The sequence below is a fragment of the Spea bombifrons genome, chromosome 2 (genome assembly GCF_027358695.1).
Source record: "Spea bombifrons isolate aSpeBom1 chromosome 2, aSpeBom1.2.pri, whole genome shotgun sequence".
Classification (NCBI taxonomy): domain Eukaryota; kingdom Metazoa; phylum Chordata; class Amphibia; order Anura; family Pelobatidae; genus Spea; species Spea bombifrons.
Window position 1 is genome coordinate 124,782,233 of NC_071088.1, and position 26,618 is coordinate 124,808,850.

At 38.8% G+C, this 26,618-nt stretch overlaps 48 non-coding genes across 48 annotated transcripts; all 48 read right to left on the bottom strand.

Moving 5' to 3' along the window:
* Window positions 1-108: 108 nt before the first annotated feature.
* Window positions 109-182, bottom strand: TRNAT-AGU (transfer RNA threonine (anticodon AGU)). The gene has a single exon. It is a non-coding gene; the product is annotated as a tRNA-Thr (tRNA).
* Window positions 183-619: 437 nt separating this feature from the next.
* On the bottom strand, window positions 620-693 carry TRNAT-AGU (transfer RNA threonine (anticodon AGU)). The gene has a single exon. It is a non-coding gene; the product is annotated as a tRNA-Thr (tRNA).
* A 435-nt stretch (window positions 694-1,128) lies between these two features.
* On the bottom strand, window positions 1,129-1,202 carry TRNAT-UGU (transfer RNA threonine (anticodon UGU)). The gene has a single exon. It is a non-coding gene; the product is annotated as a tRNA-Thr (tRNA).
* Window positions 1,203-1,642: 440 nt separating this feature from the next.
* On the bottom strand, window positions 1,643-1,716 carry TRNAT-AGU (transfer RNA threonine (anticodon AGU)). Its single transcript has one exon. It is a non-coding gene; the product is annotated as a tRNA-Thr (tRNA).
* A 438-nt stretch (window positions 1,717-2,154) lies between these two features.
* Window positions 2,155-2,228, bottom strand: TRNAT-UGU (transfer RNA threonine (anticodon UGU)). The gene has a single exon. It is a non-coding gene; the product is annotated as a tRNA-Thr (tRNA).
* A 440-nt stretch (window positions 2,229-2,668) lies between these two features.
* Window positions 2,669-2,742, bottom strand: TRNAT-AGU (transfer RNA threonine (anticodon AGU)). The gene has a single exon. It is a non-coding gene; the product is annotated as a tRNA-Thr (tRNA).
* Window positions 2,743-3,180: 438 nt separating this feature from the next.
* On the bottom strand, window positions 3,181-3,254 carry TRNAT-AGU (transfer RNA threonine (anticodon AGU)). Its single transcript has one exon. It is a non-coding gene; the product is annotated as a tRNA-Thr (tRNA).
* Window positions 3,255-3,692: 438 nt separating this feature from the next.
* TRNAT-CGU (transfer RNA threonine (anticodon CGU)) lies at window positions 3,693-3,766 on the bottom strand. The gene has a single exon. It is a non-coding gene; the product is annotated as a tRNA-Thr (tRNA).
* A 235-nt stretch (window positions 3,767-4,001) lies between these two features.
* Window positions 4,002-4,075, bottom strand: TRNAT-AGU (transfer RNA threonine (anticodon AGU)). The gene has a single exon. It is a non-coding gene; the product is annotated as a tRNA-Thr (tRNA).
* Window positions 4,076-4,512: 437 nt separating this feature from the next.
* TRNAT-AGU (transfer RNA threonine (anticodon AGU)) lies at window positions 4,513-4,586 on the bottom strand. The gene has a single exon. It is a non-coding gene; the product is annotated as a tRNA-Thr (tRNA).
* A 438-nt stretch (window positions 4,587-5,024) lies between these two features.
* On the bottom strand, window positions 5,025-5,098 carry TRNAT-AGU (transfer RNA threonine (anticodon AGU)). Its single transcript has one exon. It is a non-coding gene; the product is annotated as a tRNA-Thr (tRNA).
* A 438-nt stretch (window positions 5,099-5,536) lies between these two features.
* Window positions 5,537-5,610, bottom strand: TRNAT-UGU (transfer RNA threonine (anticodon UGU)). Its single transcript has one exon. It is a non-coding gene; the product is annotated as a tRNA-Thr (tRNA).
* Window positions 5,611-6,048: 438 nt separating this feature from the next.
* Window positions 6,049-6,122, bottom strand: TRNAT-AGU (transfer RNA threonine (anticodon AGU)). The gene has a single exon. It is a non-coding gene; the product is annotated as a tRNA-Thr (tRNA).
* Window positions 6,123-6,560: 438 nt separating this feature from the next.
* Window positions 6,561-6,634, bottom strand: TRNAT-UGU (transfer RNA threonine (anticodon UGU)). The gene has a single exon. It is a non-coding gene; the product is annotated as a tRNA-Thr (tRNA).
* A 1,698-nt stretch (window positions 6,635-8,332) lies between these two features.
* On the bottom strand, window positions 8,333-8,406 carry TRNAT-CGU (transfer RNA threonine (anticodon CGU)). Its single transcript has one exon. It is a non-coding gene; the product is annotated as a tRNA-Thr (tRNA).
* Window positions 8,407-8,641: 235 nt separating this feature from the next.
* Window positions 8,642-8,715, bottom strand: TRNAT-AGU (transfer RNA threonine (anticodon AGU)). The gene has a single exon. It is a non-coding gene; the product is annotated as a tRNA-Thr (tRNA).
* Window positions 8,716-9,152: 437 nt separating this feature from the next.
* TRNAT-AGU (transfer RNA threonine (anticodon AGU)) lies at window positions 9,153-9,226 on the bottom strand. Its single transcript has one exon. It is a non-coding gene; the product is annotated as a tRNA-Thr (tRNA).
* A 438-nt stretch (window positions 9,227-9,664) lies between these two features.
* On the bottom strand, window positions 9,665-9,738 carry TRNAT-UGU (transfer RNA threonine (anticodon UGU)). Its single transcript has one exon. It is a non-coding gene; the product is annotated as a tRNA-Thr (tRNA).
* Window positions 9,739-10,178: 440 nt separating this feature from the next.
* TRNAT-CGU (transfer RNA threonine (anticodon CGU)) lies at window positions 10,179-10,252 on the bottom strand. The gene has a single exon. It is a non-coding gene; the product is annotated as a tRNA-Thr (tRNA).
* A 746-nt stretch (window positions 10,253-10,998) lies between these two features.
* TRNAT-AGU (transfer RNA threonine (anticodon AGU)) lies at window positions 10,999-11,072 on the bottom strand. Its single transcript has one exon. It is a non-coding gene; the product is annotated as a tRNA-Thr (tRNA).
* A 438-nt stretch (window positions 11,073-11,510) lies between these two features.
* TRNAT-UGU (transfer RNA threonine (anticodon UGU)) lies at window positions 11,511-11,584 on the bottom strand. The gene has a single exon. It is a non-coding gene; the product is annotated as a tRNA-Thr (tRNA).
* A 440-nt stretch (window positions 11,585-12,024) lies between these two features.
* On the bottom strand, window positions 12,025-12,098 carry TRNAT-CGU (transfer RNA threonine (anticodon CGU)). Its single transcript has one exon. It is a non-coding gene; the product is annotated as a tRNA-Thr (tRNA).
* Window positions 12,099-12,844: 746 nt separating this feature from the next.
* TRNAT-AGU (transfer RNA threonine (anticodon AGU)) lies at window positions 12,845-12,918 on the bottom strand. The gene has a single exon. It is a non-coding gene; the product is annotated as a tRNA-Thr (tRNA).
* Window positions 12,919-13,356: 438 nt separating this feature from the next.
* On the bottom strand, window positions 13,357-13,430 carry TRNAT-UGU (transfer RNA threonine (anticodon UGU)). Its single transcript has one exon. It is a non-coding gene; the product is annotated as a tRNA-Thr (tRNA).
* Window positions 13,431-13,870: 440 nt separating this feature from the next.
* Window positions 13,871-13,944, bottom strand: TRNAT-AGU (transfer RNA threonine (anticodon AGU)). The gene has a single exon. It is a non-coding gene; the product is annotated as a tRNA-Thr (tRNA).
* Window positions 13,945-14,382: 438 nt separating this feature from the next.
* TRNAT-UGU (transfer RNA threonine (anticodon UGU)) lies at window positions 14,383-14,456 on the bottom strand. Its single transcript has one exon. It is a non-coding gene; the product is annotated as a tRNA-Thr (tRNA).
* A 438-nt stretch (window positions 14,457-14,894) lies between these two features.
* On the bottom strand, window positions 14,895-14,968 carry TRNAT-AGU (transfer RNA threonine (anticodon AGU)). Its single transcript has one exon. It is a non-coding gene; the product is annotated as a tRNA-Thr (tRNA).
* A 438-nt stretch (window positions 14,969-15,406) lies between these two features.
* On the bottom strand, window positions 15,407-15,480 carry TRNAT-UGU (transfer RNA threonine (anticodon UGU)). Its single transcript has one exon. It is a non-coding gene; the product is annotated as a tRNA-Thr (tRNA).
* A 440-nt stretch (window positions 15,481-15,920) lies between these two features.
* On the bottom strand, window positions 15,921-15,994 carry TRNAT-CGU (transfer RNA threonine (anticodon CGU)). The gene has a single exon. It is a non-coding gene; the product is annotated as a tRNA-Thr (tRNA).
* Window positions 15,995-16,740: 746 nt separating this feature from the next.
* TRNAT-AGU (transfer RNA threonine (anticodon AGU)) lies at window positions 16,741-16,814 on the bottom strand. Its single transcript has one exon. It is a non-coding gene; the product is annotated as a tRNA-Thr (tRNA).
* A 437-nt stretch (window positions 16,815-17,251) lies between these two features.
* On the bottom strand, window positions 17,252-17,325 carry TRNAT-UGU (transfer RNA threonine (anticodon UGU)). The gene has a single exon. It is a non-coding gene; the product is annotated as a tRNA-Thr (tRNA).
* A 440-nt stretch (window positions 17,326-17,765) lies between these two features.
* TRNAT-AGU (transfer RNA threonine (anticodon AGU)) lies at window positions 17,766-17,839 on the bottom strand. Its single transcript has one exon. It is a non-coding gene; the product is annotated as a tRNA-Thr (tRNA).
* Window positions 17,840-18,277: 438 nt separating this feature from the next.
* TRNAT-UGU (transfer RNA threonine (anticodon UGU)) lies at window positions 18,278-18,351 on the bottom strand. The gene has a single exon. It is a non-coding gene; the product is annotated as a tRNA-Thr (tRNA).
* A 440-nt stretch (window positions 18,352-18,791) lies between these two features.
* Window positions 18,792-18,865, bottom strand: TRNAT-CGU (transfer RNA threonine (anticodon CGU)). The gene has a single exon. It is a non-coding gene; the product is annotated as a tRNA-Thr (tRNA).
* A 235-nt stretch (window positions 18,866-19,100) lies between these two features.
* Window positions 19,101-19,174, bottom strand: TRNAT-AGU (transfer RNA threonine (anticodon AGU)). Its single transcript has one exon. It is a non-coding gene; the product is annotated as a tRNA-Thr (tRNA).
* A 437-nt stretch (window positions 19,175-19,611) lies between these two features.
* Window positions 19,612-19,685, bottom strand: TRNAT-AGU (transfer RNA threonine (anticodon AGU)). The gene has a single exon. It is a non-coding gene; the product is annotated as a tRNA-Thr (tRNA).
* Window positions 19,686-20,123: 438 nt separating this feature from the next.
* Window positions 20,124-20,197, bottom strand: TRNAT-AGU (transfer RNA threonine (anticodon AGU)). Its single transcript has one exon. It is a non-coding gene; the product is annotated as a tRNA-Thr (tRNA).
* Window positions 20,198-20,635: 438 nt separating this feature from the next.
* TRNAT-UGU (transfer RNA threonine (anticodon UGU)) lies at window positions 20,636-20,709 on the bottom strand. Its single transcript has one exon. It is a non-coding gene; the product is annotated as a tRNA-Thr (tRNA).
* A 438-nt stretch (window positions 20,710-21,147) lies between these two features.
* On the bottom strand, window positions 21,148-21,221 carry TRNAT-AGU (transfer RNA threonine (anticodon AGU)). The gene has a single exon. It is a non-coding gene; the product is annotated as a tRNA-Thr (tRNA).
* A 438-nt stretch (window positions 21,222-21,659) lies between these two features.
* TRNAT-UGU (transfer RNA threonine (anticodon UGU)) lies at window positions 21,660-21,733 on the bottom strand. Its single transcript has one exon. It is a non-coding gene; the product is annotated as a tRNA-Thr (tRNA).
* A 705-nt stretch (window positions 21,734-22,438) lies between these two features.
* TRNAT-CGU (transfer RNA threonine (anticodon CGU)) lies at window positions 22,439-22,512 on the bottom strand. Its single transcript has one exon. It is a non-coding gene; the product is annotated as a tRNA-Thr (tRNA).
* A 235-nt stretch (window positions 22,513-22,747) lies between these two features.
* Window positions 22,748-22,821, bottom strand: TRNAT-AGU (transfer RNA threonine (anticodon AGU)). The gene has a single exon. It is a non-coding gene; the product is annotated as a tRNA-Thr (tRNA).
* Window positions 22,822-23,258: 437 nt separating this feature from the next.
* TRNAT-AGU (transfer RNA threonine (anticodon AGU)) lies at window positions 23,259-23,332 on the bottom strand. Its single transcript has one exon. It is a non-coding gene; the product is annotated as a tRNA-Thr (tRNA).
* A 438-nt stretch (window positions 23,333-23,770) lies between these two features.
* Window positions 23,771-23,844, bottom strand: TRNAT-UGU (transfer RNA threonine (anticodon UGU)). Its single transcript has one exon. It is a non-coding gene; the product is annotated as a tRNA-Thr (tRNA).
* A 440-nt stretch (window positions 23,845-24,284) lies between these two features.
* On the bottom strand, window positions 24,285-24,358 carry TRNAT-CGU (transfer RNA threonine (anticodon CGU)). The gene has a single exon. It is a non-coding gene; the product is annotated as a tRNA-Thr (tRNA).
* Window positions 24,359-25,104: 746 nt separating this feature from the next.
* On the bottom strand, window positions 25,105-25,178 carry TRNAT-AGU (transfer RNA threonine (anticodon AGU)). The gene has a single exon. It is a non-coding gene; the product is annotated as a tRNA-Thr (tRNA).
* A 438-nt stretch (window positions 25,179-25,616) lies between these two features.
* On the bottom strand, window positions 25,617-25,690 carry TRNAT-UGU (transfer RNA threonine (anticodon UGU)). The gene has a single exon. It is a non-coding gene; the product is annotated as a tRNA-Thr (tRNA).
* Window positions 25,691-26,130: 440 nt separating this feature from the next.
* TRNAT-CGU (transfer RNA threonine (anticodon CGU)) lies at window positions 26,131-26,204 on the bottom strand. The gene has a single exon. It is a non-coding gene; the product is annotated as a tRNA-Thr (tRNA).
* Window positions 26,205-26,618: the final 414 nt, after the last annotated feature.

Consider the following 26,618-nt stretch of genomic DNA (forward strand, 5'->3'; position numbering starts at 1 on the left):
GACATCTAGATGGTCATGATTGTTTAAGCCTTTAAATTCTTTAAGAATTAGACAGTACCCGGACTTCATAGACTAGGCACAAATTAAACAGTGGATGCTCTAAAATGTAGGCACTGCTGAGGGTCGAACTCAGGGTCTCCTATTTACTAGACAGGTGCTTTAACCAACTAAGCCACAGCGCCTCAAAGGCTATGAGGGTTTGCAAAGCCATGGACTACCCTGCTCTTCAACATTTGACGATATGTTAGAGAGGAGCAAATCTTACTATAGCAGTAATGATTTGAACTAGCAATGGAAAATTGGGCTGTTTTGTTGTATTTTTAGCTGAAACTTTTACATTTAAAAGAAACTCACATTCTTAGTGGGATGTCATCAATTAAGAATCACAGGATAATATAATTCAGATATGCCACAAACACCTACCAAGAACTCAGATGTTAGGCTCAGTATAAACAAGAGAATTAGTGTGTTTAACCAGCACGGGATTATAGACGATGAGAAAAAATCTACTGAGATCTAGATGGTCACGATTCTTGAAGCCTTTAACTTCTTTTAGAATTAGACTGGACGCGGTCTTCATAGACTAGGCACAAATTCAACAGTGGATGCGTTAAAACTCAGGCACTGCTGAGAGTCGAACTCAGGATCTCCTGTTTACTAGACAGGCGCTTTAACCATCTAAGCCACAGCGCCTTGACACCTGCAGTTCGTTCTAAAACCACAGAGTATCCTGCTCTTCAACATTTGACCGATATGTTAGAAAGGAGCAAATCTTACTATGGCAGTAACGATTTGAACTAGCAATGGAAAATTGGGCTGTTTGTATTATTTTTAGCTGAAACTATTACATTTAAAAGAAACACATTCGAAGTGGGTTGTCATGAATTAAGAATCACAGGATAAGATGATTCAGATATGCCACAAACACCTACCAGGAACTCAGTTGTTAGGCTCAGTATAAACAAGAGAATTAGTGTGTTTAACCAGCACGGGATTATAGACCATGAGTAAAAACCTACTGACATCTAGATGGTCTTGATTCTTTAAGCCTTTAACTTCTTTTAGAATTAGACTGGACCCAGACTTCACAGTCTAGGCACAAATTGAAGAGTGGGTGCTCTAAAAGCTAGGCACTGCTGAGAGTCGAACTCAGGATCTCCTGTTTACAAGACAGGCGCTTTAACCATCTAAGCCACAATGCCTTAGTGTCTGTTTTGGTTTTTTCAAAACCATGGTCTACACTGCTCTTCAACATTTGAGTAATTTGTTAAAGAAGAACAAATCTTACTATAGCAGTAATGATTTGAACTAGCAATGGAAAATTGGGCTGTTTTGTTGTATTTTTAGCTGAAACTTTTACATTTAAAAGAAACTCACATTCTTAGTGGGATGTCATCAATTAAGAATCACAGGATAATATAATTCAGATATGCCACAAACACCTACCAAGAACTCAGATGTTAGGCTCAGTATAAACAAGAGAATTAGTGTGTTTAACCAGCACGGGATTATAGACGATGAGAAAATATCGATTGAGATCTAGATGGTCATGATTCTTGAAGCCTTTAACTTCTTTTAGAATTAGACTGGACGCGGTCTTCATAGACTAGGCACAAATTCAACAGTGGATGCGCTAAAACTTAGGCACTGCTGAGAGTCGAACTCAAGATCTCCTGTTTACTAGACAGGCGCTTTAACCATCTAAGCCACAGCGCCTTGACACCTGCTTTTTATTCTAAAACCATGGAGTATCCTGCTCTTCAACATTTGACCGATATGTTAGAAAGGAGCAAATCTTACTATGGCAGTAATGATTTGAACTAGCAATGGAAAATTGGACTGTTTTGTATTATTTTTAGCTGAAACTATTACATTTAAAAGAAACTCACATTCGAAGTGGGTTGTCATGAATTAAGAATCACAGGATAAGATGATTCAGATATGCCACAAACACCTACCAAGAACTCAGTTGTTAGGCTCAGTATAAACAAGAGAATTAATGGGTTTAACCAGCACGGGATTATAGACCATGAGTAAAAACCTACTGACATCTAGATGGTCTTGATTCTTTAAGCCTTTAACTTCTTTTAGAATTAGACTGGACCCAGACTTCACAGTCTAGGCACAAATTGAAGAGTGGGTGCTCTAAAAGCTAGGCACTGCTGAGAGTCGAACTCAGGATCTCCTGTTTACAAGACAGGTGCTTTAACCATCTAAGCCACAATGCCTTAGTGGCTGTTTTGGTTTTTTCAAAACCATGGTCTACACTGCTCTTCAACATTTGAGTAATTTGTTAAAGAAGAACAAATCTTACTATAGCAGTAATGATTTGAACTAGCAATGGAAAATTGGGCTGTTTTGCAGTCTTTTTAGCTGAAACTATTAAATTTAAAAGAAACTCACATGAGAAGTGGGATGTCATGAATTTAGAATCACAGGATAAGATAATTCACAAATGCCTCAAACACCTACCAAAAACTCAGATGTTAGGCTCAGTATATACAAGAGAATTAGTGTGTTTAACCAGCACGGGATTATAGACGATGAGAAAATATCGATTGAGATCTAGATGGTCATGATTCTTGAAGCCTTTAACTTCTTTTAGAATTAGACTGGACGCGGTCTTCATAGACTAGGCACAAATTCAACAGTGGATGCGCTAAAACTTAGGCACTGCTGAGAGTCGAACTCAGGATCTCCTGTTTACTAGACAGGCGCTTTAACCATCTAAGCCACAGCGCCTCGACACCTGCTTTTTCTTCTAAAACCATGGAGTATCCTGCTCTTCAACATTTGACCGATATGTTAGATAGGAGCAAATCTTACTATGGCAGTAATGATTTGAACTAGCAATGGAAAATTGGACTGTTTTGTATTATTTTTAGCTGAAACTATTACATTTAAAAGAAACTCACATTCGAAGTGGGTTGTCATGAATTAAGAATCACAGGATAATATAATTCAGATATGCCACAAACACCTACCAAGAACTCAGATGTTAGGCTCAGTATAAACAAGAGAATTAGTGTGTTTAACCAGCACGGGATTATAGACGATGAGAAAATATCGATTGAGATCTAGATGGTCATGATTCTTGAAGCCTTTAACTTCTTTTAGAATTAGACTGGACGCGGTCTTCATAGACTAGGCACAAATTCAACAGTGGATGCGCTAAAACTTAGGCACTGCTGAGAGTCGAACTCAGGATCTCCTGTTTACTAGACAGGCGCTTTAACCATCTAAGCCACAGCGCCTTGACACCAGTGTTTTCTTCTAAAACCATGGAGTATCCTGCTCTTCAACATTTGACCGATATGTTAGAAAGGAGCAAATCTTACTATGGCAGTAATGATTTGAACTAGCAATGGAAAATTGGGCTGTTTTGCAGTCTTTTTAGCTGAAAGTATTAAATTGAAAAGAAACTCACATGAGAAGTGGGATGTCATGAATTAAGAATCACAGGATAAGATAATTCACTAATGCCACAAACACCTACCAAAAACTCAGATGTTAGGCTCAGTATAAACAAGAGAATTAGTGTGTTTAACCAGCACGGGGTTATAGACAATGAGTAAAAACCAACTGGGATGTAGATGGTCATGATTGTTTAAACCTTTAACTTCTTTAAGAATTAGACTGAACCCGGAGTTCATAGACTAGGCACAAATTAAACAGTGGATGTTCTAAAAGTCAGGCACTGCTGAGATTTGAACTCAGGATCTCCTGTTTACGAAACAGGCGCTTTAACCAACTAAGCCACAGCGCCTTGATGTTGGTGTGTTTTTCCAGAGCCATGGAGTACCCTGCTCTACAGCATTTGACCGACATGTTAGAGAGGAGCAAATCTTACTATAGCTGTAATGATTCAAACTAGCAATGGGAACAAAATTACTGACATCTAGATGGTCATGATTGTTTAAGCCTTTAAATTCTTTAAGAATTAGACTGTACCCGGACTTCATAGACTAGGCACAAATTAAACAGTGGATGCTCTAAAATGTAGGCACTGCTGAGGGTCGAACTCAGGGTCTCCTATTTACTAGACAGGTGCTTTAACCAACTAAGCCACAGCGCCTCAAAGGCTATGAGGGTTTGCAAAGCCATGGACTACCCTGCTCTTCAACATTTGACGATATGTTAGAGAGGAGCAAATCTTACTATAGCAGTAATGATTTGAACTAGCAATGGAAAATTGGGCTGTTTTGTTGTATTTTTAGCTGAAACTTTTACATTTAAAAGAAACTCACATTCTTAGTGGGATGTCATCAATTAAGAATCACAGGATAATATAATTCAGATATGCCACAAACACCTACCAAGAACTCAGATGTTAGGCTCAGTATAAACAAGAGAATTAGTGTGTTTAACCAGCACGGGATTATAGACGATGAGAAAAAATCTACTGAGATCTAGATGGTCACGATTTTTGAAGCCTTTAACTTCTTTTAGAATTAGACTGGACGCGGTCTTCATAGACTAGGCACAAATTCAACAGTGGATGCGTTAATACTTAGGCACTGCTGAGAGTCAAACTCAGGATCTCCTGTTTACTAGACAGGCGCTTTAACCATCTAAGCCACAGCGCCTTGACACCTGCAGTCAGTTCTAAAACCATGGAGTATCCTGCTCTTCAACATTTGACTGATATGTTAGAAAGGAGCAAATCTTACTATGGCAGTAATGATTTGAACTAGCAATGGAAAATTGGGCTGTTTTGTATTATTTTTAGCTGAAACTATTACATTTAAAAGAAACTCACATTCGAAGTGGGTTGTCATGAATTAAGAATCACAGGATAAGATGAGTCAGATATGCCACAAACACCTACCAGGAACTCAGTTGTTAGGCTCAGTATAAACAAGAGAATTAGTGTGTTTAACCAGCACGGGATTATAGACGATGAGAAAAAATCTACTGAGATCTAGATGGTCACGATTCTTGAAGCCTTTAACTTCTTTTAGAATTAGACTGGACGCGGTCTTCATAGACTAGGCACAAATTCAACAGTGGATGCGTTAAAACTTAGGCACTGCTGAGAGTCGAATTCAGGATCTCCTGTTTACTAGACAGGCGCTTTAACCATCTAAGCCACAGCGCCTTGACACCTGCAGTTTGTTCTAAAACCACAGAGTATCCTGCTCTTGAACATTTGACCGATATGTTAGAAAGGAGCAAATCTTACTATGGCAGTAACGATTTGAACTAGCAATGGAAAATTGGGCTGTTTTGTATTATTTTTAGCTGAAACTATTACATTTAAAAGAAACTCACATTCGACGTGGGTTGTCATGAATTAAGAATCACAGGATAAGATGATTCAGATATGCCACAAACACCTACCAGGAACTCAGTTGTTAGGCTCAGTATAAACAAGAGAATTAGTGTGTTTAACCAGCACGGGATTATAGACCATGAGTAAAAACCTACTGACATCTAGATGGTCTTGATTCTTTAAGCCTTTTACTTCTTTTAGAATTAGACTGGACCCAGACTTCATAGTCTAGGCACAAATTGATGAGTGGGTGCTCTAAAAGCTAGGCATTGCTGAGAGTTGAACTCAGGATCTCCTGTTTACAAGACAGGCGCTTTAACCATCTAAGCCACAATGCCTTGGTGGCTGTTTTGGTTTTCAAAACCATGGTCTACACTGCTCTTCAACATTTGAGTAATTTGTTAGAGAAGAACAAATCTTACTATAGCAGTAATGATTTGAACTAGCTATGGAAAATTGGGCTGTTTTGCAGTCTTTTTAGCTGAAACTATTAAATTGAAAAGAAACTCACATGAGAAGTGGGATGTCATGAATTAAGAATCACAGGATAAGATAATTCACAAATGCCACAAACACCTACCAAAAACTTAGATGTTAGGCTCAGTATAAACAAGAGAGTTAGTGTGTTTAACCAGCACGGGATTATAGACGATGAGAAAATATCGATTGAGATCTAGATGGTCATGATTCTTGAAGCCTTTAACTTCTTTTAGAATTAGACTGGACGCGGTCTTCATAGACTAGGCACAAATTCAACAGTGGATGCGCTAAAACTTAGGCACTGCTGAGAGTCGAACTCAGGATCTCCTGTTTACTAGACAGGCGCTTTAACCATCTAAGCCACAGCGCCTTGACACCTGCTTTTTCTTCTAAAACCATGGAGTATCCTGCTCTTCAACATTTGACCGATATGTTAGAAAGGAGCAAATCTTACTATGGCAGTAATGATTTGAACTAGCAATGGAAAATTGGACTGTTTTGTATTATTTTTAGCTGAAACTATTACATTTAAAAGAAACTCACATTCGAAGTGGGTTGTCATGAATTAAGAATCACAGGATAAGATGATTCAGATATGCCACAAACACCTACCAAGAACTCAGTTGTTAGACTCAGTATAAAGAAGAGAATTAGTGGGTTTAACCAGCACGGGATTATAGACCATGAGTAAAAACCTACTGACATCTAGATGGTCTTGATTCTTTAAGCCTTTAACTTCTTTTAGAATTAGACTGGACCCAGACTTCATAGTCTAGGCACAAATTGAAGAGTGGGTGCTCTAAAGGTTAGGCACTGCTGAGAGTCGAACTCAGGATCTCCTGTTTACAAGACAGGCGCTTTAACCATCTAAGCCACAATGCCTTAGTGGCTGTTTAGGTTTTTCCAAAACCATGGTCTACACTGCTCTTCAACATTTGAGTAATTTGTTAGAGAAGAACAAATCTTACTATAGCAGTAATGATTTGAACTAGCAATGGAAAATTGGGCTGTTTTGCAGTCTTTTTAGCTGAAACTATTACCGTATTTGCTCGATTATAAGACGACCCTGATTATAAGACGAGCCCCCAAAATCTGAATATTAACTTAGGAAAAAAAGAATAAGCCTGAATATAAGACGACCCTAAAGGAAAAAAGTTTTACCAGTAAATGTTAATTCATGTAAACTATTTTTTTTAATAAAAGCTATGATTGAGAAAAATATTTTTTTTTTGTTTTTATTTCTTGTATTTTCCAACCTGTCCCCCAGTTACGCACATCTGCCCCCAGGCTTGCCACACCAATATGGCACTGTGGCCCATGATATGCCTTTTAACCCTCTATATGCCACTGTGCCCCATGGTATGCCTTTTGACCCCCTATGTGCCACTCTGCCTCCAGAAATGCCTTATACCCCTATATCCCATTCTGGCATTTAGGGGGTTAAAATGCATATTATGGGGCAGAGTGGCATATAGGGAGGTATAAGGCATTCCAGGAGGCAGAGTGGCATTAAGGGAGTTAAAAGGCATTATATAGAGCACTCTGCCTCCAGAAATGCCTTATACCCCTATATGCCACTCTGGCATTTAGGGGGTTAAAAGGCATATTATGGGGCAGAGTGGCATATAGGGAGGTATAAGGCATTTCAGGAGGCAGAGTGCACTATTAAATGCCCCCTTAACGCCACTCTGCCTCCTGAAATGCCTTATACCTCCCTATATGCCACTCTGCCCCATAATATGCCTTTTAACCCCCTAAGTGCCAGAGTGGCATATAGGGGTGTAAGGCATTCCAGAAATGCCCTACACACACACACACACACACACACACACACACACTTACTTACTTACTTACCTACCGGTGCTTCCAATTTCCTGCTGTATTGCCGGGGCAGCGGGTTGACGTCTCATTCCGCGGCAGCCGGAAGGAGGTGGAGTTGGCAGCGGGGGTTTGTATGCGTCCGTCGCAAATACCTTCCCCGGCTGTCAGAGATCAGGAACTCTTGAACTCTGATCTCTGACAGTCGGGGAAGGTATTTGCGACGGACGCATACAAACCCCCGCTGCCAACTTCACCTCCGGAAGCACCGGTAAGTGTGTGTGTGTGTGTGGGGGGGGGGGGCGACGACAGGAGGATCCAGGTCCCCTGCAGCGGTGCGGGGGATCTGGATCTTAGTCTCCTAATCAGACCTCTATTTGAGGTCTGATTAGAAGACGACCCCGATTATAAGACGAGGGGTATTTTTCAGAGCATTTGCTCTGAAAAAAACCTCGTCTTATAATCGAGCAAATACGGTAAATTGAAAAGAAACTCACATGAGAAGTGGGATGTCATGAATTAAGAATCACAGGATAAGATAATTCACAAATGCCACAAACACCTACCAAAAACTCAGATGTTAGGCTCAGTATAAACAAGAGAATTAGTGTGTTTAACCAGCACGGGGTTATAGACAATGAGTAAAAACCAACTGGGATGTAGATGGTCATGATTGTTTAAACCTTTAACTTCTTTAAGAATTAGACTGAACCCGGAGTTCATAGACTAGGCACAAATTAAACAGTGGATGTTCTAAAAGTCAGGCACTGCTGAGATTTGAACTCAGGATCTCCTGTTTACGAAACAGGCGCTTTAACCAACTAAGCCACAGCGCCTTGATGTTGGTGTGTTTTTCCAGAGCCATGGAGTACCCTGCTCTACAGCATTTGACCGACATGTTAGAGAGGAGCAAATCTTACTATAGCTGTAATGATTCAAACTAGCAATGGGAACAAAATTACTGACATCTAGATGGTCATGATTGTTTAAGCCTTTAAATTCTTTAAGAATTAGACTGTACCCGGACTTCATAGACTAGGCACAAATTAAACAGTGGATGCTCTAAAATGTAGGAACTGCTGAGGGTCGAACTCAGGGTCTCCTATTTACTAGACAGGTGCTTTAACCAACTAAGCCACAGCGCCTCGAAGGCTATGAGGGTTTGCAAAGCCATGGACTACCCTGCTCTTCAACATTTGACGATATGTTAGAGAGGAGCAAATCTTACTATAGCAGTAATGATTTGAACTAGCAATGGAAAATTGGGCTGTTTTGTTGTATTTTTAGCTGAAACTTTTACATTTAAAAGAAACTCACATTCTTAGTGGGATGTCATCAATTAAGAATCACAGGATAATATAATTCAGATATGCCACAAACACCTACCAAGAACTCAGATGTTAGGCTCAGTATAAACAAGAGAATTAGTGTGTTTAACCAGCACGGGATTATAGACGATGAGAAAATATCGATTGAGATCTAGATGGTCATGATTCTTGAAGCCTTTAACTTCTTTTAGAATTAGACTGGACGCGGTCTTCATAGACTAGGCACAAATTCAACAGTGGATGCGCTAAAACTTAGGCACTGCTGAGAGTCGAACTCAGGATCTCCTGTTTACTAGACAGGCGCTTTAACCATCTAAGCCACAGCGCCTTGACACCTGCTTTCTCTTCTAAAACCATGGAGTATCCTGCTCTTCAACATTTGACCGATATGTTAGAAAGGAGCAAATCTTACTATGGCAGTAATGATTTGAACTAGCAATGGAAAATTGGACTGTTTTGTATTATTTTTAGCTGAAACTATTACATTTAAAAGAAACTCACATTCGAAGTGGGTTGTCATGAATTAAGAATCACAGGATAAGATGATTCAGATATGCCACAAACACCTACCAAGAACTCAGTTGTTAGACTCAGTATAAAGAAGAGAATTAGTGGGTTTAACCAGCACGGGATTATAGACCATGAGTAAAAACCTACTGACATCTAGATGGTCTTGATTCTTTAAGCCTTTTACTTCTTTTAGAATTAGACTGGACCCAGACTTCATAGTCTAGGCACAAATTGAAGAGTGGGTGCTCTAAAAGTTAGGCATTGCTGAGAGTCAAACTCAGGATCTCCTGTTTACAAGACAGGAGCTTTAACCACCTAAGCCACAATGCCTTAGTGTCTGTTTTGGTTTTTCCAAAACCATGGTCTACACTGCTCTTCAACATTTGAGTAATTTGTTAGAGAAGAACAAATCTTACTATAGCAGTAATGATTTGAACTAGCAATGGAAAATTGGGCTGTTTTGCAGTCTTTTTAGCTGAAACTATTAAATTGAAAAGAAACTCACATGAGAAGTGGGATGTCATGAATTAAGAATCACAGGATAAGATAATTCACAAATGCCACAAACACCTACCAAAAACTCAGATGTTAGGCTCAGCATAAACAAGAGAATTAGTGTGCTTAACCAGCACGGGGTTATAGACAATGAGTAAAAACCAACTGGGATGTAGATGGTCATGATTGTTTAAACCTTTAACTTCTTTAAGAATTAGACTGAACCCGGAGTTCATAGACTAGGCACAAATTAAACAGTGGATGTTCTAAAAGTCAGGCACTGCTGAGATTTGAACTCAGGATCTCCTGTTTACGAAACAGGCGCTTTAACCAACTAAGCCACAGCGCCTTGATGCTGGTGTGTTTTTCCAGAGCCATGGAGTACCCTGCTCTACAGCATTTGACCGACATGTTAGAGAGGAGCAAATCTTACTATAGCTGTAATGATTCAAACTAGCAATGGGAACAAAATTACTGACATCTAGATGGTCATGATTGTTTAAGCCTTTAAATTCTTTAAGAATTAGACTGTACCCGGACTTCATAGACTAGGCACAAATTAAACAGTGGATGCTCTAAAATGTAGGAACTGCTGAGGGTCGAACTCAGGGTTTCTTATTTACTAGACAGGTGCTTTAACCAACTAAGCCACAGCGCCTCGAAAGCTTTGAGGGTTTGCAAAGCCATGGACTACCCGGCTCTTCAACATTTGACGATATGTTAGAGAGGAGCAAATCTTACTATAGCAGTAATGATTTGAACTAGCAATGGAAAATTGGGCTGTTTTGTTGTATTTTTAGCTGAAACTTTTACATTTAAAAGAAACTCACATTCTTAGTGGGATGTCATCAATTAAGAATCACAGGATAATAGAATTCAGATATGCCACAAACACCTACCAAGAACTCAGATGTTAGGCTCAGTATAAACAAGAGAATTAGTGTGTTTAACCAGCACGGGATTATAGACGATGAGAAAATATCGATTGAGATCTAGATGGTCATGATTCTTGAAGCCTTTAACTTCTTTTAGAATTAGACTGGACGCGGTCTTCATAGACTAGGCACAAATTCAACAGTGGATGCGCTAAAACTTAGGCACTGCTGAGAGTCGAACTCAGGATCTCCTGTTTACTAGACAGGCGCTTTAACCATCTAAGCCACAGCACCTGGACACCTGCTTTTTCTTCTAAAACCATGGAGTATCCTGCTCTTCAACATTTGACCGATATGTTAGAAAGGAGCAAATCTTACTATGGCAGTAATGATTTGAACTAGCAATGGAAAATTGGACTGTTTTGTATTATTTTTAGCTGAAACTATTACATTTAAAAGAAACTCACATTCGAAGTGGGTTGTCATGAATTAAGAATCACAGGATAAGATGATTCAGATATGCCACAAACACCTACCAAGAACTCAGTTGTTAGACTCAGTATAAAGAAGAGAATTAGTGGGTTTAACCAGCACGGGATTATAGACCATGAGTAAAAACCTACTGACATCTAGATGGTCTTGATTCTTTAAGCCTTTTACTTCTTTTAGAATTAGACTGGACCCAGACTTCATAGTCTAGGCACAAATTGAAGAGTGGGTGCTCTAAAAGTTAGGCATTGCTGAGAGTCGAACTCAGGATCTCCTGTTTACAAGACAGGAGCTTTAACCACCTAAGCCACAATGCCTTAGTGTCTGTTTTGGTTTTTCCAAAACCATGGTCTACACTGCTCTTCAACATTTGAGTAATTTGTTAGAGAAGAACAAATCTTACTATAGCAGTAATGATTTGAACTAGCAATGGAAAATTGGGCTGTTTTGCAGTCTTTTTAGCTGAAACTATTAAATTGAAAAGAAACTCACATGAGAAGTGGGATGTCATGAATTAAGAATCACAGGATAAGATAATTCACAAATGCCACAAACACCTACCAAAAACTCAGATGTTAGGCTCAGCATAAACAAGAGAATTAGTGTGCTTAACCAGCACGGGGTTATAGACAATGAGTAAAAACCAACTGGGATGTAGATGGTCATGATTGTTTAAACCTTTAACTTCTTTAAGAATTAGACTGAACCCGGAGTTCATAGACTAGGCACAAATTAAACAGTGGATGTTCTAAAAGTCAGGCACTGCTGAGATTTGAACTCAGGATCTCCTGTTTACGAAACAGGCGCTTTAACCAACTAAGCCACAGCGCCTTGATGCTGGTGTGTTTTTCCAGAGCCATGGAGTACCCTGCTCTACAGCATTTGACCGACATGTTAGAGAGGAGCAAATCTTACTATAGCTGTAATGATTCAAACTAGCAATGGGAACAAAATTACTGACATCTAGATGGTCATGATTGTTTAAGCCTTTAAATTCTTTAAGAATTAGACTGTACCCGGACTTCATAGACTAGGCACAAATTAAACAGTGGATGCTCTAAAATGTAGGAACTGCTGAGGGTCGAACTCAGGGTTTCTTATTTACTAGACAGGTGCTTTAACCAACTAAGCCACAGTGCCTCGAAGGCTTTGAGGGTTTGCAAAGCCATGGACTACCCTGCTCTTCAACATTTGACGATATGTTAGAGAGGAGCAAATCTTACTATAGCAGTAATGATTTGAACTAGCAATGGAAAATTGGGCTGTTTTGTTGTATTTTTAGCTGAAACTTTTACATTTAAAAGAAACTCACATTCTTAGTGGGATGTCATCAATTAAGAATCACAGGATAATAGAATTCAGATATGCCACAAACACCTACCAAGAACTCAGATGTTAGGCTCAGTATAAACAAGAGAATTAGTGTGTTTAACCAGCACGGGATTATAGACGATGAGAAAATATCGATTGAGATCTAGATGGTCATGATTCTTGAAGCCTTTAACTTCTTTTAGAATTAGACTGGACGCGGTCTTCATAGACTAGGCACAAATTCAACAGTGGATGCGCTAAAACTTAGGCACTGCTGAGAGTCGAACTCAGGATCTCCTGTTTACTAGACAGGCGCTTTAACCATCTAAGCCACAGCACCTTGACACCTGCTTTTTCTTCTAAAACCATGGAGTATCCTGCTCTTCAACATTTGACCGATATGTTAGAAAGGAGCAAATCTTACTATGGCAGTAATGATTTGAACTAGCAATGGAAAATTGGACTGTTTTGTATTATTTTTAGCTGAAACTATTACATTTAAAAGAAACTCACATTCGAAGTGGGTTGTCATGAATTAAGAATCACAGGATAAGATGATTCAGATATGCCACAAACACCTACCAAGAACTCAGTTGTTAGGCTCAGTATAAACAAGAGAATTAATGGGTTTAACCAGCACGGGATTATAGACCATGAGTAAAAACCTACTGACATCTAGATGGTCTTGATTCTTTAAGCCTTTAACTTCTTTTAGAATTAGACTGGACCCAGACTTCACAGTCTAGGCACAAATTGAAGAGTGGGTGCTCTAAAAGCTAGGCACTGCTGAGAGTTGAACTCAGGATCTCCTGTTTACAAGACAGGCGCTTTAACCATCTAAGCCACAATGCCTTAGTGGCTGTTTTGGTTTTTTCAAAACCATGGTCTACACTGCTCTTCAACATTTGAGTAATTTGTTAAAGAAGAACAAATCTTACTATAGCAGTAATGATTTGAACTAGCAATGGAAAATTGGGCTGTTTTGCAGTCTTTTTAGCTGAAACTATTAAATTTAAAAGAAACTCACATGAGAAGTGGGATGTCATGAATTTAGAATCACAGGATAAGATAATTCACAAATGCCACAAACACCTACCAAAAACTCAGATGTTAGGCTCAGTATAAACAAGAGAATTAGTGTGTTTAACCAGCACGGGATTATAGACGATGAGAAAATATCGATTGAGATCTAGATGGTCATGATTCTTGAAGCCTTTAACTTCTTTTAGAATTAGACTGGACGCGGTCTTCATAGACTAGGCACAAATTCAACAGTGGATGCGCTAAAACCTAGGCACTGCTGAGAGTCGAACTCAGGATCTCCTGTTTACTAGACAGGCGCTTTAACCATTTAAGCCACAGCGCCTTGACACCTGCTTTTTCTTCTAAAACCATGGAGTATCCTGCTCTTCAACATTTGACCGATATGTTAGAAAGGAGCAAATCTTACTATGGCAGTAATGATTTGAACTAGCAATGGAAAATTGGACTGTTTTGTATTATTTTTAGCTGAAACTATTACATTTAAAAGAAACTCACATTCGAAGTGGGTTGTCATGAATTAAGAATCACAGGATAAGATGATTCAGATATGCCACAAACACCTACCAAGAACTCAGTTGTTAGACTCAGTATAAAGAAGAGAATTAGTGGGTTTAACCAGCACGGGATTATAGACCATGAGTAAAAACCTACTGACATCTAGATGGTCTTGATTCTTTAAGCCTTTAACTTCTTTTAGAATTAGACTGGACCCAGACTTCATAGTCTAGGCACAAATTGAAGAGTGGGTGCTCTAAAAGCTAGGCATTGCTGAGAGTTGAACTCAGGATCTCCTGTTTACAAGACAGGCGCTTTAACCATCTAAGCCACAATGCCTTGGTGGCTATTTTGGTTTTCAAAACCATGGTCTACACTGCTCTTCAACATTTGAGTAATTTGTTAGAGAAGAACAAATCTTACTATAGCAGTAATGATTTGAACTAGCTATGGAAAATTGGGCTGTTTTGCAGTCTTTTTAGCTGAAACTATTAAATTGAAAAGAAACTCACATGAGAAGTGGGATGTCATGAATTAAGAATCACAGGATAAGATAATTCACAAATGCCACAAACACCTACCAAAAACTTAGATGTTAGGCTCAGTATAAACAAGAGAGTTAGTGTGTTTAACCAGCAGGGGATTATAGACGATGAGAAAATATCGATTGAGATCTAGATGGTCATGATTCTTGAAGCCTTTAACTTCTTTTAGAATTAGACTGGACGCGGTCTTCATAGACTAGGCACAAATTCAACAGTGGATGCGCTAAAACTTAGGCACTGCTGAGAGTCGAACTCAGGATCTCCTGTTTACTAGACAGGCGCTTTAACCATCTAAGCCACAGTGCCTTGACACCTACTTTTTCTTCTAAAACCATGGAGTATCCTGCTCTTCAACATTTGACCGATATGTTAGAAAGGAGCAAATCTTACTATGGCAGTAATGATTTGAACTAGCAATGGAAAATTGGACTGTTTTGTATTATTTTTAGCTGAAACTATTACATTTAAAAGAAACTCACATTCGAAGTGGGTTGTCATGAATTAAGAATCACAGGATAAGATGATTCAGATATGCCACAAACACCTACCAAGAACTCAGTTGTTAGACTCAGTATAAAGAAGAGAATTAGTGGGTTTAACCAGCACGGGATTATAGACCATGAGTAAAAACCTACTGACATCTAGATGGTCTTGATTCTTTAAGCCTTTAACTTCTTTTAGAATTAGACTGGACCCAGACTTCATAGTCTAGGCACAAATTGAAGAGTGGGTGCTCTGAAAGTTAGGCACTGCTGAGAGTCGAACTGAGGATCTCCTGTTTACAAGACAGGCGCTTTAACCATCTAAGCCACAATGCCTTAGTGGCTGTTTTGGTTTTTCCAAAACCATGGTCTACACTGCTCTTCAACATTTGAGTAATTTGTTAGAGAAGAACAAATCTTACTATAGCAGTAATGATTTGAACTAGCAATGGAAAATTGGGCTGTTTTGCAGTCTTTTTAGCTGAAACTATTAAATTGAAAAGAAACTCACATGAGAAGTGGGATGTCATGAATTAAGAATCACAGGATAAGATAATTCACAAATGCCACAAACACCTACCAAAAACTCAGATGTTAGGCTCAGCATAAACAAGAGAATTAGTGTGCTTAACCAGCACGGGGTTATAGACAATGAGTAAAAACCAACTGGGATGTAGATGGTCATGATTGTTTAAACCTTTAACTTCTTTAAGAATTAGACTGAACCCGGAGTTCATAGACTAGGCACAAATTAAACAGTGGATGTTCTAAAAGTCAGGCACTGCTGAGATTTGAACTCAGGATCTCCTGTTTACGAAACAGGCGCTTTAACCAACTAAGCCACAGCGCCTTGATGCTGGTGTGTTTTTCCAGAGCCATGGAGTACCCTGCTCTACAGCATTTGACCGACATGTTAGAGAGGAGCAAATCTTACTATAGCTGTAATGATTCAAACTAGCAATGGGAACAAAATTACTGACATCTAGATGGTCATGATTGTTTAAGCCTTTAAATTCTTTAAGAATTAGACTGTACCCGGACTTCATAGACTAGGCACAAATTAAACAGTGGATGCTCTAAAATGTAGGAACTGCTGAGGGTCGAACTCAGGGTTTCTTATTTACTAGACAGGTGCTTTAACCAACTAAGCCACAGCGCCTCGAAGGCTTTGAGGGTTTGCAAAGCCATGGACTACCCTGCTCTTCAACATTTGACGATATGTTAGAGAGGAGCAAATCTTACTATAGCAGTAATGATTTGAACTAGCAATGGAAAATTGGGCTGTTTTGTTGTATTTTTAGCTGAAACTTTTACATTTAAAAGAAACTCACATTCTTAGTGGGATGTCATCAATTAAGAATCACAGGATAATAGAATTCAGATATGCCACAAACACCTACCAAGAACTCAGATGTTAGGCTCAGTATAAACAAGAGAATTAGTGTGTTTAACCAGCACGGGATTATAGACGATGAGAAAATATCGATTGAGATCTAGATGGTCATGATTCTTGAAGCCTTTAACTTCTTTTAGAATTAGACTGGACGCGGTCTTCATAGACTAGGCACAAATTCAACAGTGGATGCGCTAAAACTTAGGCACTGCTGAGAGTCGAACTCAGGATCTCCTGTTTACTAGACAGGCGCTTTAACCATCTAAGCCACAGCGCCTTGACACCTGCTTTTTCTTCTAAAACCATGGAGTATCCTGCTCTTCAACATTTGACCGATATGTTAGAAAGGAGCAAATCTTACTATGGCAGTAATGATTTGAACTAGCAATGGAAAATTGGACTGTTTTGTATTATTTTTAGCTGAAACTATTACATTTAAAGAAACTCACATTCGAAGTGGGTTGTCATGAATTAAGAATCACAGGATAAGATGATTCAGATATGCCACAAACACCTACCAAGAACTCAGTTGTTAGGCTCAGTATAAACAAGAGAATAAATGGGTTTAACCAGCACGGGATTATAGACCATGAGTAAAAACCTACTGACATCTAGATGGTCTTGATTCTTTAAGCCTTTAACTTCTTTTAGAATTAGACTGGACCCAGACTTCACAGTCTAGGCACAAATTGAAGAGTGGGTGCTCTAAAAGCTAGGCACTGCTGAGAGTCGAACTCAGGATCTCCTGTTTACAAGACAGGCGCTTTAACCATCTAAGCCACAATGCCTTAGTGTCTGTTTTGGTTTTTTCAAAACCATGGTCTACACTGCTCTTCAACATTTGAGTAATTTGTTAAAGAAGAACAAATCTTACTATAGCAGTAATGATTTGAACTAGCAATGGAAAATTGGGCTGTTTTGCAGTCTTTTTAGCTGAAACTATTAAATTTAAAAGAAACTCACATGAGAAGTGGGATGTCATGAATTTAGAATCACAGGATAAGATAATTCACAAATGCCACAAACACCTACCAAAAACTCAGATGTTAGGCTCAGTATAAACAAGAGAATTATTGTGTTTAACCAGCACGGGATTATAGACGATGAGAAAATATCGATTGAGATCTAGATGGTCATGATTCTTGAAGCCTTTAACTTCTTTTAGAATTAGACTGGATGCGGTCTTCATAGACTAGGCACAAATTCAACAGTGGATGCGCTGAAACCTAGGCACTGCTGAGAGTCGAACTCAGGATCTCCTGTTTACTAGACAGGCGCTTTAACCATCTAAGCCACAGCGCCTTGACACCTGCTTTTTCTTCTAAAACCATGGAGTATCCTGCTCTTCAACATTTGACCGATATGTTAGAAAGGAGCAAATCTTACTATGGCAGTAATGATTTGAACTAGCAATGGAAAATTGGACTGTTTTGTATTATTTTTAGCTGAAACTATTACATTTAAAAGAAACTCACATTCGAAGTGGGTTGTCATAAATTAAGAATCACAGGATAAGATGATTCAGATATGCCACAAACACCTACCAAGAACTCAGTTGTTAGACTCAGTATAAAGAAGAGAATTAGTGGGTTTAACCAGCACGGGATTATAGACCATGAGTAAAAACCTACTGACATCTAGATGGTCTTGATTCTTTAAGCCTTTAACTTCTTTTAGAATTAGACTGGACCCAGACTTCATAGTCTAGGCACAAATTGAAGAGTGGGTGCTCTAAAAGTTAGGCACTGCTGAGAGTCGAACTCAGGATCTCCTGTTTACAAGACAGGCGCTTTAACCATCTAAGCCACAATGCCTTAGTGGCTGTTTTGGTTTTTCCAAAACCATGGTCTACACTGCTCTTCAACATTTGAGTAATTTGTTAGAGAAGAACAAATCTTACTATAGCAGTAATGATTTGAACTAGCAATGGAAAATTGGGCTGTTTTGCAGTCTTTTTAGCTGAAACTATTAAATTGAAAAGAAACTCACATGAGAAGTGGGATGTCATGAATTAAGAATCACAGGATAAGATAATTCACAAATGCCACAAACACCTACCAAAAACTCAGATGTTAGGCTCAGTATAAACAAGAGAATTAGTGTGTTTAACCAGCACGGGGTTATAGACAATGAGTAAAAACCAACTGGGATGTAGATGGTCATGATTGTTTAAACCTTTAACTTCTTTAAGAATTAGACTGAACCCGGAGTTCATAGACTAGGCACAAATTAAACAGTGGATGTTCTAAAAGTCAGGCACTGCTGAGATTTGAACTCAGGATCTCCTGTTTACGAAACAGGCGCTTTAACCAACTAAGCCACAGCGCCTTGATGTTTGTGCGTTTTTCCAGAGCCATGGAGTACCCTGCTCTACAGCATTTGACCGACATGTTAGAGAGGAGCAAATCTTACTATAGCTGTAATGATTCAAACTAGCAATGGGAACAAAATTACTGACATCTAGATGGTCATGATTGTTTAAGCCTTTAAATTCATTAAGAATTAGACTGTACCCGGACTTCATAGACTAGGCACAAATTAAACAGTGGATGCTCTAAAATGCAGGCACTGCTGAGGGTCGAACTCAGGGTTTCCTATTTACTATACAGGTGCTTTAACCAACTAAGCCACAGCGCCTCAAAGGCTGTGAGGGTTTGCAAAGCCATGGACTACCCTGCTCTTCAACATTTGACGATATGTTAGAGAGGAGCAAATCTTACTATAGCAGTAATGATTTGAACTAGCAATGGAAAATTGGGCTGTTTTGTTGTATTTTTAGCTGAAACTTTTACATTTAAAAGAAACTCACATTCTTAGTGGGATGTCATCAATTAAGAATCACAGGATAATATAATTCAGATATGCCACAAACACCTACCAAGAACTCAGATGTTAGGCTCAGTATAAACAAGAGAATTAGTGTGTTTAACCAGCACGGGATTATAGACGATGAGAAAAAATCTACTGAGATCTAGATGGTCACGATTTTTGAAGCCTTTAACTTCTTTTAGAATTAGACTGGACGCGGTCTTCATAGACTAGGCACAAATTCAACAGTGGATGCGTTAATACTTAGGCACTGCTGAGAGTCAAACTCAGGATCTCCTGTTTACTAGACAGGCGCTTTAACCATCTAAGCCACAGCGCCTTGACACCTGCAGTCAGTTCTAAAACCATGGAGTATCCTGCTCTTCAACATTTGACTGATATGTTAGAAAGGAGCAAATCTTACTATGGCAGTAATGATTTGAACTAGCAATGGAAAATTGGGCTGTTTTGTATTATTTTTAGCTGAAACTATTACATTTAAAAGAAACTCACATTCGAAGTGGGTTGTCATGAATTAAGAATCACAGGATAAGATGAGTCAGATATGCCACAAACACCTACCAGGAACTCAGTTGTTAGGCTCAGTATAAACAAGAGAATTAGTGTGTTTAACCAGCACGGGATTATAGACGATGAGAAAAAATCTACTGAGATCTAGATGGTCACGATTCTTGAAGCCTTTAACTTCTTTTAGAATTAGACTGGACGCGGTCTTCATAGACTAGGCACAAATTCAACAGTGGATGCGTTAAAACTTAGGCACTGCTGAGAGTCGAATTCAGGATCTCCTGTTTACTAGACAGGCGCTTTAACCATCTAAGCCACAGCGCCTTGACACCTGCAGTTTGTTCTAAAACCACAGAGTATCCTGCTCTTGAACATTTGACCGATATGTTAGAAAGGAGCAAATCTTACTATGGCAGTAACGATTTGAACTAGCAATGGAAAATTGGGCTGTTTTGTATTATTTTTAGCTGAAACTATTACATTTAAAAGAAACTCACATTCGACGTGGGTTGTCATGAATTAAGAATCACAGGATAAGATGATTCAGATATGCCACAAACACCTACCAGGAACTCAGTTGTTAGGCTCAGTATAAACAAGAGAATTAGTGTGTTTAACCAGCACGGGATTATAGACCATGAGTAAAAACCTACTGACATCTAGATGGTCTTGATTCTTTAAGCCTTTTACTTCTTTTAGAATTAGACTGGACCCAGACTTCATAGTCTAGGCACAAATTGATGAGTGGGTGCTCTAAAAGCTAGGCATTGCTGAGAGTTGAACTCAGGATCTCCTGTTTACAAGACAGGCGCTTTAACCATCTAAGCCACAATGCCTTGGTGGCTGTTTTGGTTTTCAAAACCATGGTCTACACTGCTCTTCAACATTTGAGTAATTTGTTAGAGAAGAACAAATCTTACTATAGCAGTAATGATTTGAACTAGCTATGGAAAATTGGGCTGTTTTGCAGTCTTTTTAGCTGAAACTATTAAATTGAAAAGAAACTCACATGAGAAGTGGGATGTCATGAATTAAGAATCACAGGATAAGATAATTCACAAATGCCACAAACACCTACCAAAAACTTAGATGTTAGGCTCAGTATAAACAAGAGAGTTAGTGTGTTTAACCAGCACGGGATTATAGACGATGAGAAAATATCGATTGAGATCTAGATGGTCATGATTCTTGAAGCCTTTAACTTCTTTTAGAATTAGACTGGACGCGGTCTTCATAGACTAGGCACAAATTCAACAGTGGATGCGCTAAAACTTAGGCACTGCTGAGAGTCGAACTCAGGATCTCCTGTTTACTAGACAGGCGCTTTAACCATCTAAGCCACAGCGCCTTGACACCTGCTTTTTCTTCTAAAACCATGGAGTATCCTGCTCTTCAACATTTGACCGATATGTTAGAAAGGAGCAAATCTTACTATGGCAGTAATGATTTGAACTAGCAATGGAAAATTGGACTGTTTTGTATTATTTTTAGCTGAAACTATTACATTTAAAAGAAACTCACATTCGAAGTGGGTTGTCATGAATTAAGAATCACAGGATAAGATGATTCAGATATGCCACAAACACCTACCAAGAACTCAGTTGTTAGACTCAGTATAAAGAAGAGAATTAGTGTGTTTAACCAGCACGGGATTATAGACCATGAGTAAAAACCTACTGACATCTAGATGGTCTTGATTCTTTAAGCCTTTAACTTCTTTTAGAATTAGACTGGACCCAGACTTCATAGTCTAGGCACAAATTGAAGAGTGGGTGCTCTAAAGGTTAGGCACTGCTGAGAGTCGAACTCAGGATCTCCTGTTTACAAGACAGGCGCTTTAACCATCTAAGCCACAATGCCTTAGTGGCTGTTTAGGTTTTTCCAAAACCATGGTCTACACTGCTCTTCAACATTTGAGTAATTTGTTAGAGAAGAACAAATCTTACTATAGCAGTAATGATTTGAACTAGCAATGGAAAATTGGGCTGTTTTGCAGTCTTTTTAGCTGAAACTATTACCGTATTTGCTCGATTATAAGACGACCCTGATTATAAGACGAGCCCCCAAAATCTGAATATTAACTTAGGAAAAAAAAGAATAAGCCTGAATATAAGACGACCCTAAAGGAAAAAAGTTTTACCAGTAAATGTTAATTCATGTAAACTATTTTTTTTAATAAAAGCTATGATTGAGAAAAATATTTTTTTTTTGTTTTTATTTCTTGTATTTTCCAACCTGTCCCTCTGAAAAAAACCTCGTCTTATAATCGAGCAAATACGGTAAATTGAAAAGAAACTCACATGAGAAGTGGGATGTCATGAATTAAGAATCACAGGATAAGATAATTCACAAATGCCACAAACACCTACCAAAAACTCAGATGTTAGGCTCAGTATAAACAAGAGAATTAGTGTGTTTAACCAGCACGGGGTTATAGACAATGAGTAAAAACCAACTGGGATGTAGATGGTCATGATTGTTTAAACCTTTAACTTCTTTAAGAATTAGACTGAACCCGGAGTTCATAGACTAGGCACAAATTAAACAGTGGATGTTCTAAAAGTCAGGCACTGCTGAGATTTGAACTCAGGATCTCCTGTTTACGAAACAGGCGCTTTAACCAACTAAGCCACAGCGCCTTGATGTTGGTGTGTTTTTCCAGAGCCATGGAGTACCCTGCTCTACAGCATTTGACCGACATGTTAGAGAGGAGCAAATCTTACTATAGCTGTAATGATTCAAACTAGCAATGGGAACAAAATTACTGACATCTAGATGGTCATGATTGTTTAAGCCTTTAAATTCTTTAAGAATTAGACTGTACCCGGACTTCATAGACTAGGCACAAATTAAACAGTGGATGCTCTAAAATGTAGGAACTGCTGAGGGTCGAACTCAGGGTCTCCTATTTACTAGACAGGTGCTTTAACCAACTAAGCCACAGCGCCTCGAAGGCTATGAGGGTTTGCAAAGCCATGGACTACCCTGCTCTTCAACATTTGACGATATGTTAGAGAGGAGCAAATCTTACTATAGCAGTAATGATTTGAACTAGCAATGGAAAATTGGGCTGTTTTGTTGTATTTTTAGCTGAAACTTTTACATTTAAAAGAAACTCACATTCTTAGTGGGATGTCATCAATTAAGAATCACAGGATAATATAATTCAGATATGCCACAAACACCTACCAAGAACTCAGATGTTAGGCTCAGTATAAACAAGAGAATTAGTGTGTTTAACCAGCACGGGATTATAGACGATGAGAAAATATCGATTGAGATCTAGATGGTCATGATTCTTGAAGCCTTTAACTTCTTTTAGAATTAGACTGGACGCGGTCTTCATAGACTAGGCACAAATTCAACAGTGGATGCGCTAAAACTTAGGCACTGCTGAGAGTCGAACTCAGGATCTCCTGTTTACTAGACAGGCGCTTTAACCATCTAAGCCACAGCGCCTTGACACCTGCTTTCTCTTCTAAAACCATGGAGTATCCTGCTCTTCAACATTTGACCGATATGTTAGAAAGGAGCAAATCTTACTATGGCAGTAATGATTTGAACTAGCAATGGAAAATTGGACTGTTTTGTATTATTTTTAGCTGAAACTATTACATTTAAAAGAAACTCACATTCGAAGTGGGTTGTCATGAATTAAGAATCACAGGATAAGATGATTCAGATATGCCACAAACACCTACCAAGAACTCAGTTGTTAGACTCAGTATAAAGAAGAGAATTAGTGGGTTTAACCAGCACGGGATTATAGACCATGAGTAAAAACCTACTGACATCTAGATGGTCTTGATTCTTTAAGCCTTTTACTTCTTTTAGAATTAGACTGGACCCAGACTTCATAGTCTAGGCACAAATTGAAGAGTGGGTGCTCTAAAAGTTAGGCATTGCTGAGAGTCAAACTCAGGATCTCCTGTTTACAAGACAGGAGCTTTAACCACCTAAGCCACAATGCCTTAGTGTCTGTTTTGGTTTTTCCAAAACCATGGTCTACACTGCTCTTCAACATTTGAGTAATTTGTTAGAGAAGAACAAATCTTACTATAGCAGTAATGATTTGAACTAGCAATGGAAAATTGGGCTGTTTTGCAGTCTTTTTAGCTGAAACTATTAAATTGAAAAGAAACTCACATGAGAAGTGGGATGTCATGAATTAAGAATCACAGGATAAGATAATTCACAAATGCCACAAACACCTACCAAAAACTCAGATGTTAGGCTCAGCATAAACAAGAGAATTAGTGTGCTTAACCAGCACGGGGTTATAGACAATGAGTAAAAACCAACTGGGATGTAGATGGTCATGATTGTTTAAACCTTTAACTTCTTTAAGAATTAGACTGAACCCGGAGTTCATAGACTAGGCACAAATTAAACAGTGGATGTTCTAAAAGTCAGGCACTGCTGAGATTTGAACTAAGGATCTCCTGTTTACGAAACAGGCGCTTTAACCAACTAAGCCACAGCGCCTTGATGCTGGTGTGTTTTTCCAGAGCCATGGAGTACCCTGCTCTACAGCATTTGACCGACATGTTAGAGAGGAGCAAATCTTACTATAGCTGTAATGATTCAAACTAGCAATGGGAACAAAATTACTGACATCTAGATGGTCATGATTGTTTAAGCCTTTAAATTCTTTAAGAATTAGACTGTACCCGGACTTCATAGACTAGGCACAAATTAAACAGTGGATGCTCTAAAATGTAGGAACTGCTGAGGGTCGAACTCAGGGTTTCTTATTTACTAGACAGGTGCTTTAACCAACTAAGCCACAGCGCCTCGAAAGCTTTGAGGGTTTGCAAAGCCATGGACTACCCGGCTCTTCAACATTTGACGATATGTTAGAGAGGAGCAAATCTTACTATAGCAGTAATGATTTGAACTAGCAATGGAAAATTGGGCTGTTTTGTTGTATTTTTAGCTGAAACTTTTACATTTAAAAGAAACTCACATTCTTAGTGGGATGTCATCAATTAAGAATCACAGGATAATAGAATTCAGATATGCCACAAACACCTACCAAGAACTCAGATGTTAGGCTCAGTATAAACAAGAGAATTAGTGTGTTTAACCAGCACGGGATTATAGACGATGAGAAAATATCGATTGAGATCTAGATGGTCATGATTCTTGAAGCCTTTAACTTCTTTTAGAATTAGACTGGACGCGGTCTTCATAGACTAGGCACAAATTCAACAGTGGATGCGCTAAAACTTAGGCACTGCTGAGAGTCGAACTCAGGATCTCCTGTTTACTAGACAGGCGCTTTAACCATCTAAGCCACAGCACCTTGACACCTGCTTTTTCTTCTAAAACCATGGAGTATCCTGCTCTTCAACATTTGACCGATATGTTAGAAAGGAGCAAATCTTACTATGGCAGTAATGATTTGAACTAGCAATGGAAAATTGGACTGTTTTGTATTATTTTTAGCTGAAACTATTACATTTAAAAGAAACTCACATTCGAAGTGGGTTGTCATGAATTAAGAATCACAGGATAAGATGATTCAGATATGCCACAAACACCTACCAAGAACTCAGTTGTTAGACTCAGTATAAAGAAGAGAATTAGTGGGTTTAACCAGCACGGGATTATAGACCATGAGTAAAAACCTACTGACATCTAGATGGTCTTGATTCTTTAAGCCTTTTACTTCTTTTAGAATTAGACTGGACCCAGACTTCATAGTCTAGGCACAAATTGAAGAGTGGGTGCTCTAAAAGTTAGGCATTGCTGAGAGTCGAACTCAGGATCTCCTGTTTACAAGACAGGAGCTTTAACCACCTAAGCCACAATGCCTTAGTGTCTGTTTTGGTTTTTCCAAAACCATGGTCTACACTGCTCTTCAACATTTGAGTAATTTGTTAGAGAAGAACAAATCTTACTATAGCAGTAATGATTTGAACTAGCAATGGAAAATTGGGCTGTTTTGCAGTCTTTTTAGCTGAAACTATTAAATTGAAAAGAAACTCACATGAGAAGTGGGATGTCATGAATTAAGAATCACAGGATAAGATAATTCACAAATGCCACAAACACCTACCAAAAACTCAGATGTTAGGCTCAGCATAAACAAGAGAATTAGTGTGCTTAACCAGCACGGGGTTATAGACAATGAGTAAAAACCAACTGGGATGTAGATGGTCATGATTGTTTAAACCTTTAACTTCTTTAAGAATTAGACTGAACCCGGAGTTCATAGACTAGGCACAAATTAAACAGTGGATGTTCTAAAAGTCAGGCACTGCTGAGATTTGAACTCAGGATCTCCTGTTTACGAAACAGGCGCTTTAACCAACTAAGCCACAGCGCCTTGATGCTGGTGTGTTTTTCCAGAGCCATGGAGTACCCTGCTCTACAGCATTTGACCGACATGTTAGAGAGGAGCAAATCTTACTATAGCTGTAATGATTCAAACTAGCAATGGGAACAAAATTACTGACATCTAGATGGTCATGATTGTTTAAGCCTTTAAATTCTTTAAGAATTAGACTGTACCCGGACTTCATAGACTAGGCACAAATTAAACAGTGGATGCTCTAAAATGTAGGAACTGCTGAGGGTCGAACTCAGGGTTTCTTATTTACTAGACAGGTGCTTTAACCAACTAAGCCACAGCGCCTCGAAGGCTTTGAGGGTTTGCAAAGCCATGGACTACCCTGCTCTTCAACATTTGACGATATGTTAGAGAGGAGCAAATCTTACTATAGCAGTAATGATTTGAACT